Source organism: Xenopus laevis, chromosome 1L (assembly GCF_017654675.1).
Source record: "Xenopus laevis strain J_2021 chromosome 1L, Xenopus_laevis_v10.1, whole genome shotgun sequence".
Classification (NCBI taxonomy): domain Eukaryota; kingdom Metazoa; phylum Chordata; class Amphibia; order Anura; family Pipidae; genus Xenopus; species Xenopus laevis.
The window spans coordinates 37,747,786-37,759,276 of record NC_054371.1 but is presented as its reverse complement, the minus strand read 5'-3'; positions in this window follow the sequence as shown (position 1 = coordinate 37,759,276).

Below are 11,491 nucleotides of genomic sequence, written 5' to 3'. Positions count from 1 at the left end.
GATAATATCTCTGCGTGTATTGCCGATCGGATGATTGTCAGTGGGAGACTGTCACCAGCTTTGTCGGACATAACTTTTGTAGGATTGCTGTCAGGGGCAGAACATCGACTGATCTGTTCTTTTACTACTTTATTTGATCTGAATGGTAAGACTTTGATCTGAATGGTTAGTGGTGGGTCGGGAGATGGGGAAGTCAGATCGTTCGAGGATTCGAACGATCTGAGCTTTGCGGCTATGGCCATCTTAAGAGAAGGCCTGAACAGAGAGATGAGTAAAAAAAAGTAGCAATAGCAATACAGAGCATTTGTTTTTAGATGGGGCCAGTGACCTCCATTTGAAAGCTGAAAAAATTCAGAAAAAAAGACAAATAACTAAAAAAACTATAAAAAAATAAATAATGAAGACCAATTGGGAAGTTGCTTAGAATTGGTTATTCTATAACATACTAAAAGCAACTTTAAGGCACGAGATTGATAAATGGTAATGGTCGATTGCAACCTGAAATGCTTCAAACAGACAGTTGTGCAGACAATCAGCCACCAGCTGACCTCCTTACTGATATCAAAGTATGACACTGCTTCTCTTAATTCTTTATTTACCTTTGTTTTAACAATACATACATAAATAAGAACATTTGTTTGTCCAATACATCGCAATAAAAAGAAAAGAAATAGCTAATGCAGGCAAATGGCTACCTACATTTCTCTGACCGGATTATCTTTATTTCTAGAGTACTTGATTGTCTATCCAGTGCATCACAATAACAAATAATAAAAAAACAAATATAATTTGTTTCTATGTTTCCTTATTTTATTAAAATCTCAACAACTTTAATTATCTCAGTTGGCTGTTGCAGTGTTGGGCTTGGAAGCGGCCTGGGATATGGATGCACCCGGTAATATGAAGTAAGTGGTGTGCGGCAAATTCAAAAGTATGGCTGTTGAACCTCCTCATTAAGTTCTAAGCTTATGTTTCCCTTATTCGGGTATTAGCATAACATCTACTTAATAATTATGTGAACACATCCTCTTTTAGGCCAATGGTTGGATTATTATTGCTCTCTCCCCCCCCCCCCAAATATCTAAACCATCTTGTCCAGACTTCCAGGTATTCTGAGTGTTTATCGTTTATCCATGCTGTAAGTTCTTCCATCTGGCTTATCTCTGTAACCACAGCTACCCAGTTTTCAACCGTGGGAGAGTTTTTATCTCTCCAATGTAGTGGTATAAGAGACTAAAGGTCCCCATAGATGCAACGATTCTTCTTGCTGAACGACCGATTTTAGGGAAGTCCGTCCAATCCTTCAAAATTATCGTGCGGTTAGTGGTATTCGAACGATCGTACGTCTCACGATGAGAATCTGATCTTTTAAAAATCTCAACATCTATGGCCAGCTTTAGCAGCTATTATCAACTGTAATAAAAAAAAACATAAAATAATAAGATATTTGCTGGGCTCGGTGATGAAGCCAGCACTCCTGTGACTTCCAAGCAAATAGCTAAAATTGAGTTCCAAAAAACTGTCAATACCGGGCATGTAAACCCACAAGGGAAGTAAAGAACCTTCAGAAAATATTTAGTGTGTATTTTGACCAAAACAAATTCCTCATCCTCCTATTGGAAGTAATGCGTTTAACAGTGTCTGGAGTGGCAGGCAAGTCATCTGCACTTATACTGTTGTTGTTTCAAACTATCTCCTGACAATATAGGCCAGCAGCAGGCTATAAAACAGCACAAAAGTGCCTAAACAAATTCCAACAGACTATACGGTATCAACATTTTATGATGGGAGGCATCCCTGTCTTTTGCCAATGCCCATTTATTAGTTTACAAACAACAGGACAAAGAGTCATGTAAGTTCAAACGTGGTGGTGAGTAAATTATCTGTAAAGTAAATACAATGTGGTTGTACAATCATAAACTCAATAGCCACACGGTAAACAAACAAATGTCATGCTGACATTACCAGTACCGATATTTATCCACTGGTAACAAAGAAGAAACTGATGTTGTGTGAGTTAACAACTGCGCATGCACTGAAAGTTATGAAAATTTCTGAAGATTTTTGTGACATTTTGCATGACTTTCGAAAATTTTCGTGACTTTGGTGCATGTGCAGTTGTTTGGGACCGGAACATTATTTGTTTGCAACTTCCAAAGTTTAACGAAGAAAAGAAGATGGCGGCCGTGAACTCCCGAGGACAGAATCTGCACCGAGGGGTAAGTAAAAAGTTAGGGGCATTTTCCCCCGGGTTCCAGGTAGGCTGGGGAGAGGGGTCTATGTAGGGTAGGGGGTATGGTTTTTTATGTTACGGGTTGAATTCTCCTTTAAAGGGGACCTGTCACCTTAAGAAATAATTCCTATTTTATGATGCTAGTCAAGAAAAATAAACTTCACTTGCACTATGAAAATTATTTAAATCTTGGTTTTTTTTAGTCTTGGAATTCACAATCACAGCAAGCAAGACAGCAGTCATTTTGTTAACACTGTTATAAAGGCAAGCTTTGCATCATGCCAAATTCTTATTTATGTGCCAGAATGGGGGACCTGATGCCCATGCACTGGCTACACAATTAGTGAGAAGGGAGGGCAGTGACATCTAGGAAGTACATAATGGAAACGGAAAGTGATTGCCTGTCGAGTTTTCCTTCGAAAAAAACTACTAATGTCAGGAAGGCAATTAACATTTTCAAATGGTTCAGCGGACCTCTGCTATTGACTTGCAAATGAACTCGGCAGGTTTTAGGTGGCAAATATTGGAATTAGAACTGTTTCCATGGTTGAGTTATGATAAATCTTACATTCAAATTTACATTCGAGTTGGTGCTTTTCAATGCACTATATACTGAATACATATAATATAAATGTCACAGTATGAGACTGATTAGTAAATAATTATTGATACATGGCAACTCAGCACAGTTAGCATCAGAATTTAATAATCAGACCTGTAGCATCAGCTTCTATGACAGGTGAACCTCATTTTCTGCTTGATGATTTGTGACGACCCCTAAGCTTAGCTTCTCAACAGCTGCACAGAGCCCACTGAGCATGTGCGTGTCACTGACACTCTTAACAAAATCCAAGATGGGAAACTCCTGTGTTCATTTTCAAGGTTTCGTTCTTTAAAGTTTCTAACATGTATTCCATGTCCAGCAAAATCAAAGATTTTCCATTAATAATTTCTGGTAATTAGAATAAGTAAAACATATAAAAGTTTGCTTTGCAATGCTAAATGGTGTTACTGCTGCGTGTCCTGTACACAAGATCATGTGGAAGAACCATCACAACCATAAGATTTTACCTTGTTCATATGATTTACATATTGCTTCTAGTTTCCCTTGTCAGCAATGAAGAGACCATATCCCATTAGAGATAGTCCTTGCATTAAGCAATTGTGGTGTTCAAAACTGCTGATTAAATGTGTTCACTTCTCACAGTTACATCTCCGTTATTATGCAATACATTCAAATCACGTAAGTGCACAAAACTGGAGCAAATGCCAGTTTTAGTTCTGTTTGTCTTGTGAAATGTTTAGGCAACATGCTAAAAAAAAAGTTATTATCGTGTCACACATTTTGATGCCTTACTACATACATTCAGAGGCATCTTTATCAAGGGTTGAATTTCGAATTTGAAAAACTTAGAAATTCGAATTCAAAAAAGACCAACCGAAGGTTTTTTTTGGCCGAAAAGGTCAGTTTTCGATCGAATAGGTCCGTATTCGGCCGAATTCAAATCATACGATTTGAAGTAATAGCGCATTCGATCGAATTAGAATAAAAGTTTTTCCCCCAAAAAAACTTTGATTTTTCAAAGACCACCAATTGACTCTAGGAGGTCCCCCATAGGCTAAAACAGCAATTCATCAGATTTTAGATGGCAAATAATAGAAGTCGAATTTTTAAAGAGACAGTACATGATAAATTTCGATATGCAATATTTTTTCAAATTAAAATCGAATTTGGACTATTCCTTAGTCGAGGTACACAAAAATAGCTCGAAATTCGAATTTTTCTAATTCAAGAATTCACCTCGACATTTGATTAATCTACTATTACAGACCTATATGTGTACAGAAATGGCTATACAAAGCTATTTTACAGTATACTGTAACCAGTTAGATTTTCTAAAATTGATTCCTAGGGGTAACTATGGGTTAAATGGCCTAAAACCATTGGATAGGATAGGGTGCACTCCATCTGTATGCCACTGATAAATATTTACAGATTTATCCATGTTATATTAAGTCATGCTGATACTTTCTTATTAATGTAGATAAACTTCTTTAAACATATAAAGGTGAAAGTATCTTAACATACTTAATTTAATCCAGAATTTAACTTAATCCAGAGCTCAGGACCTCGGGTTTTCCGGATAAGAAGTCTTTCTGTAATTTGGATCTCCATACCTTATGTCTACTTAAAGTAATTTAAACATTAATTAAACCCAATAGGATTGTTTTGCCTCCAATAAGGATTAATTATAATCTTAGCTAGGATCAAGTACAAGCAAATCCTTTCTAAAAATATGACTTAATTCATAAAGATGGAGTTTATGGGAGATGCCCTTCCCATAGTTCAGAGCTTTCTGCGTATAACCCGACTCAATACGTGAGTTTGCCAGTGTGCCCTGCACCAACATTTCTGCTTTTATGACCCGCACCCAACCCAACCCAACCAAAACCCGTGCCCGCCTGCATCTGACTTTCGGGTTTTCTTTTATAGACCCGCGCCGACTTGCCCCACTGATGATGTCACAAAAGGGGTGGGGCGAGCAGGCTCACGGCTATAAAGCCAGAAGTCGTCATTTGAAGGTGGCCCGCCACCCGCAAAGAGGTGTGCAAGGTCCCTCGGGTATTGGGCCGGCCCTCACATCACTAGTTTCCAGATAACCAATCGAATAAGAGTAATGCAATATACATAGTATACTTTAATTATAGTGTAATATTCGTAAAATCTGACATAATTAAAAATATAGAATTACAAAAAAAATATGATTTACACAACACTAATACTAATGATTGTCAAAACTGTATGGAACATGGGAAATTGTCTTATTTAGGGCATTTTTAATATACAGCCTTTAATAGTGTATAAACCAAGTCAGCTACATTTTTATATGAAAATAATTTGAAATACAAAGGCACAAAATCGCAGACACTAAGCAATGACACCGCATTAATCATTCTTACTTCCCCTGTTAAGGAGACATTTCTTCCATATCTTGACTATGTTGCTTCCTTCCGCTTAAGTTCCCCTTGTCATGAAAACATGTTTTTTTCCCATGAAAATCTAATATTACCAAGTCGGCAGTTTATTGGTCCATGTTTAGAGCTCTGCGGAACCGCACTGGGAAGTTGACTCCACACAGTCAACTCACCGGAATTTTAAGGAGCCACTCTCCTCGTTTCAGGTTCTGTGTGTATCATGGTCTAATACAGTGATCCCCAACCAGTAGCTCGTGAGCAACATGTTGCTCTCCAACCCCTTGGATGTTGCTCCCAGTGGCCTCAAAGCAGGAGCTTATTTTTGAATTTCAGGCTTGGAGGCAAGTTTTAATTGTATAAAAACCAGGTGCACTGCCAAATAGAGCCTCAATGTAGATTGACAATCCACATAGGGGCTACCAAATGGCCAATCACAGCCCTTATTTGGCACCCCAAGAACATTTTTCATGCTAGTGTTGCTCCCCAACTCCTTTTACTTCTGAATGTTGCTCACGGGTTCAAAAGGTTGGGGATCCCTGGTCTAATACATATATGATAAGAAAATTAAAAATAAAACTACTTTTAATGGGAGGGTGTCTAGTTTTAACGCCCCATAATATAATTACTGTAGTGGTTTTTCACAGGAAAAACAACAGAGAATTTAGAAAATGTGTGATTCACCTCTACATTAACTTTTAGTATGTTATAGAATGGCTAATTGTAAGCAACTTTTCAATTGGGTTTCATTATTTATTTATTTTTTAGTTTTTGAATCATTTGTCTTTTTCTTCTGATACTATCCATCTTTCAAATGGGGGTCACTGACCCCATCCAGAGAACGAATGCTCTGTAAGGCTACAAATAAAGATGAACAACCATTTAAATCTGCTCCCATTAATAGTGAGAATTGCTGGACATTAGCAACTAATATGTGACCTTTTAATGGAATTGCTCTAGTAAATGACACTGTATTAGATGGAAAAAAGGTCATGGAACAAGAAAAGGTTGGACAACATAATTACTTGAGTGGCAATGACCAATATGCCATCCTCCCTCCCTGTGTAGAAATGATACCTGACAATTATTGGGATGGATTATAAACATGATGCAAGTGTATGAGTGAACATGGGGTTATTTTAAGAATAGTCCATTAAAGAACATGTAAAGTCTAAGACAGAATAAGGCTAGAAATGCTGTATTTTGTATACTAAATCTAAACATGAACTTACTGCACCACAAGCCTAATCAAACAAATAATTTATGCTTTCAAAGTTGGCCACAGGGGGTCACCATCTTGTAACTTTGTTAAACATCTTTGCAAGACTAAGACTGTGCACATGCTCAGTGTGGTCTGGGCTGCTTAGGGATCGTCATAAACAAAGCTGCTTGAGTTCTGCATGGCTGGGAAGTAAGGCGGGGGTTCCCCCTTCTGTTTATAAGTGTGATTGTTTCCCTGCTCAGCAGTTAGGGACCGTCTGACAATTCCTATCCACAGCAGTAAATGAAGGGTGAATTTCACTGCATACAGTCAGGTTTCTTATAAAAACAGTACACATTTTTAAATTAAAGTATATTGGAGATAGGTTTTATTTTTCATTAAAGAAAGTAAAAATGGGATTTTATTTTTTTACCTTTACATGCCCTTTAAGTCACATCATGCTTTCAAACACTTCCAAACCATGAACTCATATCATGAGACCAAGTCATATCATGCTTCCCAACATTCCCAGACTATGAAATGACACCAGCTTCCCAACGAAGAAGCTACAGCATGCTTTCTAACACTCCCAGTCCCAAACCATGAAGTCACAGCAAGCTTTCCAATATACAGATCATAAAGTCACAATCTCAACATCTGCAGACTACAAAGTCACAGCATACTTCCAAAGAATCCTAGACCATAAAGTGTCAGCATGTTTTCCAAAATTCCCAGAGTCCACAAAGTCAAAGCATGCTTCCCAATATTCCCAGACCATAAAGTATCAGCACGCTACCCAATATGCCCAGACCATAACGTCAAAGCATGCTTCCCAATATTTCCAGACCATAAAGTGTCAGCACGCTTCCCAATATTCTCAGACCATAAAATCAAAGCATGCTTCCCAATATTCCCAGACCATAAAGTGTCAGCATGCTTCCCAATATTCCCAGACCATAAAGTGTCAGCAGGCATCCCAATATTCCCAGACCATAAAGTCAAAGCATTCTTCCCAATATTCCCAGACCATAAAGTCAAAACATTCTTCCCAATATTCAAAGACCATAAAGTCAAAACATTCTTCCAAATATTCCCAGACCATAAAGTCAAAGCATTCTTCCCTATATTCTCATACTATTTTGTCAATGTATGCTTCCAAATATTTCCAAAAAAGTCCCAGCAAGTTTTCCAGTATTCCTAGACTATGAAATCACAGCATGCTTCTCAATTCTCCGACTGTAAACCAGCAGGTTTAACGACATTCCCAGACAGATGTGCAGGGCAATTTTTTGGCCACTGTTTGAACATACCAATCATAAATTGGCAACGTGCATGGGGGCATTATTTGTTCTGAAGCAAGAAAGCACTTTCTCCAAAAAGCAGGAAACAAGGAATTGTAAGAATTTAATTGTAAGGTGTAGTATTAAAGGACAATTAAAGGCTTAAAATGAATATGGCTAGAGAGGCTGTACTTTATGTGTTGAACTTACTACACCAGCTTAGAGCAGGATTTAACCAGCACTGAGCTGAGCAATCAGATGGCAAATCTCTGGGACTCATCCCCTGTGTCATTGCCATTACATTACAGCTAGCACACTAATATTTAATAATATCGCAGAGCCACAGACTCAGCTCTTACCTAATAACAAACCATGAACACAAAACAATATTGTAGTTAAATTATTTCCCACATATTTCTTAATAAACTATTACAGCGCACCTCTGGCCTATCTGACAGGAAATACCTGTGCGGGAAGAACTCGCTGGTATCTGCTTCCTGTTTTGAGGGCTGGTCTATCACTCCGGCGCCTCACTTGCCTGCCCCCGCCCGATAGAGAAATCACGGGATTGGTGGAACGTTTAGAAGCCGAGGCTGGGACCAATCGCTGCATTTGATTCGCTCCGAGGAGCGCAAGTGGTAAGCGGAGTTGGCGCGTTATGTGTTTAGTTTTCTGTTGATTCTGAGCAATAGCCACAGAGATGTCCAGCTTGTATCAGCCACAACTCTCATTAACCCTAACCATTTTACACTTGACCTTGTCCCTTTCATTTCATCTCTAAATGTGGACCTGCTAGAGGCCATGGCCTCTATATTTACTCACCTACTGATATAATAATAGAGCGGTTGCTTGGTTTACTATGTGAGGTTAATGGGCCCCACAGCAAAACAATTTTCAGCCGCTCTAAACCTTGGAGTAAGGATTTTCCAAAATAATTAATTGTACCTGCCCTAAACCTCCATCCCCCCAGCAGTTGCAGAGTATTGTACCTCTAGTCTTGTCAGAAGGCCCTTGATTGACCAAAGAAAGCAGAGGATTAGAGGTTGTTTATCTGCATGTTTCACATGAAGTTTAAAGGACTCGTTCACCTTTAAGTACATTTTAGTATGTTATAGAACTGCCAATTCTAAGCAACTTTTCCATTGGTCTTCATTATTTATTTTTTATAGTTTTATCTGCCTTCTCCCATCTAAAAAACAAATGCCCTGTAAGCAGTAACTTAACTAGAGGGGGCGGGCCCTGGTGCGTGACACGCAGCCGGGCCCCTGTCCCCCTCTGTACGGCCCGCATTTCAGTGACGCGCGGGCCTGAGGGGGTGCGGGCCCTGCTCCCCTGGTAGTTCCGCCACTGTCTGTAGGGCTATAAATGTATTGTTATTGCTACTTTTTATTACTCGTCTTTCTTTTCAGGCCTTCCCCTATTCATATTTCAGTCTCTTATTCAAATTAATGCATGGTTGCTAGGGTAATTTTGACCCTAGCAACCCGATTGCTGAAACTGCAAACTGGAAAACGGCTGAATAAAATACGAAGTAACTCAAGAACCACAAATAATAATAAATGAAAAGCAATAGTGAATTGTCGCTCTCTATTGGTGATGGGTGAATGTCTCTCGAAAATTGACACCCGCGTCAATTTTGACATTGGGGTTACAGTCAATGGGCGCCTGAATAGTGTTGACGCGTGCGGATTGTGACGCGAGTGACTTTTCGGAAGCGCCAGCAAATTTTTGCGGGAGTTTCACGGATTTATTCGCCATCGGTGAAAAGCAGAAATTCGCCACAAATTCACCCAGGCAAATTTATTCGCCCATCACTACTCTATATAATACTAAATGTTAACTCAAAGTTAAAATTTTTGTACCAAACAATGTTAATCAGATTTTTTGCAAAAAGGAAGCCAGGTTTTTAGATTTAGATTTAAATGTGCCCTAACGACCCCCCTCTAAAACCCACATCCACCTAAGCCAAATCCTTCCTCAGTTCACTGAGGGGATAGTGATAACTATAGGTAAGTGTGAGCGCAAAGGGGACTCTGGTTGATGCTCTCTCCTGAACTTAAGCCGCAGTACACCCTTTGTGACCTACTATACATCTGGGTCTTTAAAGGAGAACTAAAGCTTAACTAAATAAGCAGGCTAAAATTTTGTACATTATGTTTTAAGCTTCTGTACCAACCCAAGGCAACCACAGCCCTTTAGCAGTAAAGATCTGTGTCTCCAAAGATGCCCCTGTAGCTCCCCATCTTCTTTTCTGCTGATTCACAGCACATGCTCTGTGCTGCTGTCACTTACTGAGCTTAGGGACCCACTCACAATATACAGTACACATAGAATAGAAATGTCACAATATAAGGCTGATTAGTCATTAATACAGAATACAGAAACCCCCGCAGCAGGCAGTTTCAACAGAGCAACCAGAAAATCCAGTCAGCTAAAACCTCCCATGAGTTCAGGCATTAGCCAGCCTGAAAGGCACATGGGCCGCACCTTCCTCCCACTTCCCTTGTCATCTACATGTGTGACTTAATCATACAATATCTGCTGCATTTCTTTCAGAATATTCCTAAAATAGTTCTAGCTTTCGTCACATTTAAGTTTGTAATAGATGGTTCCCACTGATGAAATTAACTGAGCATATAGTTATAACTGATCATATATATATAGTTTTACATGAAAAGAAGGGATAATTCATGGTTTGTATATGGCCTTACCACACTAATATTTTTAGTTGTGAACACCTTTATTGCCCTTACAGCAGGTCCGATTAGGTACACACTGCATGCCTAATTAAAAACTGCAGCAGTCTGCATGGGAACGTATAGCTCCATAGAAACTTTGACTGTATATAAAATAGGGATGCACCGAATCCACTATTTTGGATTCGGCCGAACTCCCGAATCCTTTGCGAAAGATTCAGCCGAATACCGATCCGAATCCTAATTTGCATATGCAAATTCGGATTCGGTTTGGCTGGGCAGAAGGATTCGGGCAAATCCCGAACTGAACCCTGGATTCGGTGCATCCCTAATATCAAATACAGGTGTAGGCATTGAAACAAAGTTCTTCCAAAAGACAATAAATACCGGTATATAGTTTTTTATCTTATCTGTATATTTTACCTATAACATACCATACAATACACTGCCTAGGTTATTGTGTACAATATAAAAGCCTTCATCTCTTTCTTGGCACAGTAGTCAAATGTGTTTGCCTTTCTTTCTGAACATATATTGTGCAGGGAAACAAGTGATTTCTATATTTACTATAAAATTTCATTACAAAGTGGCCGTTTTGTCGTGTTTATGGGTGCTTACCTTATAACAAAGCATTCTCAGAACAGTCAGAGGATCTAGCAGAAACCCATTGTTTTGATCAATACCCCCCATTTGTAATATAAGGCACTAAGGAGCAGTAACCCATAGCAACCAATAAAATGTTTGCATTTAAACAGGTGACCAGTAAATGCTACCTGGTTGCTATGGGTTACTGCACCTGGACAAACTTAATGCCTTTTATAACATAACCCCCTGAGTCTGTAATATGGGTAATTAGCAGAGTGATTAAGACAATAATGTTTATCTAATAATGGTATTGCTTTTCATATATGAGTTGGGAATGATGAATTGTTTTCCTCTGTAAGCCTTCATTTATTGAAAACAGCAACATTTACTTGTCACCACTAGGAGTGCTGTTGTGCTTGCTTTAAATAATTATGTATACCTCCTTAGTTGCAAATAGAATTTGCTGCGTCCATACAGAGCAGGTAATGTTCTTTGCACATTACAGGGAATAGAAGTGGAAGAT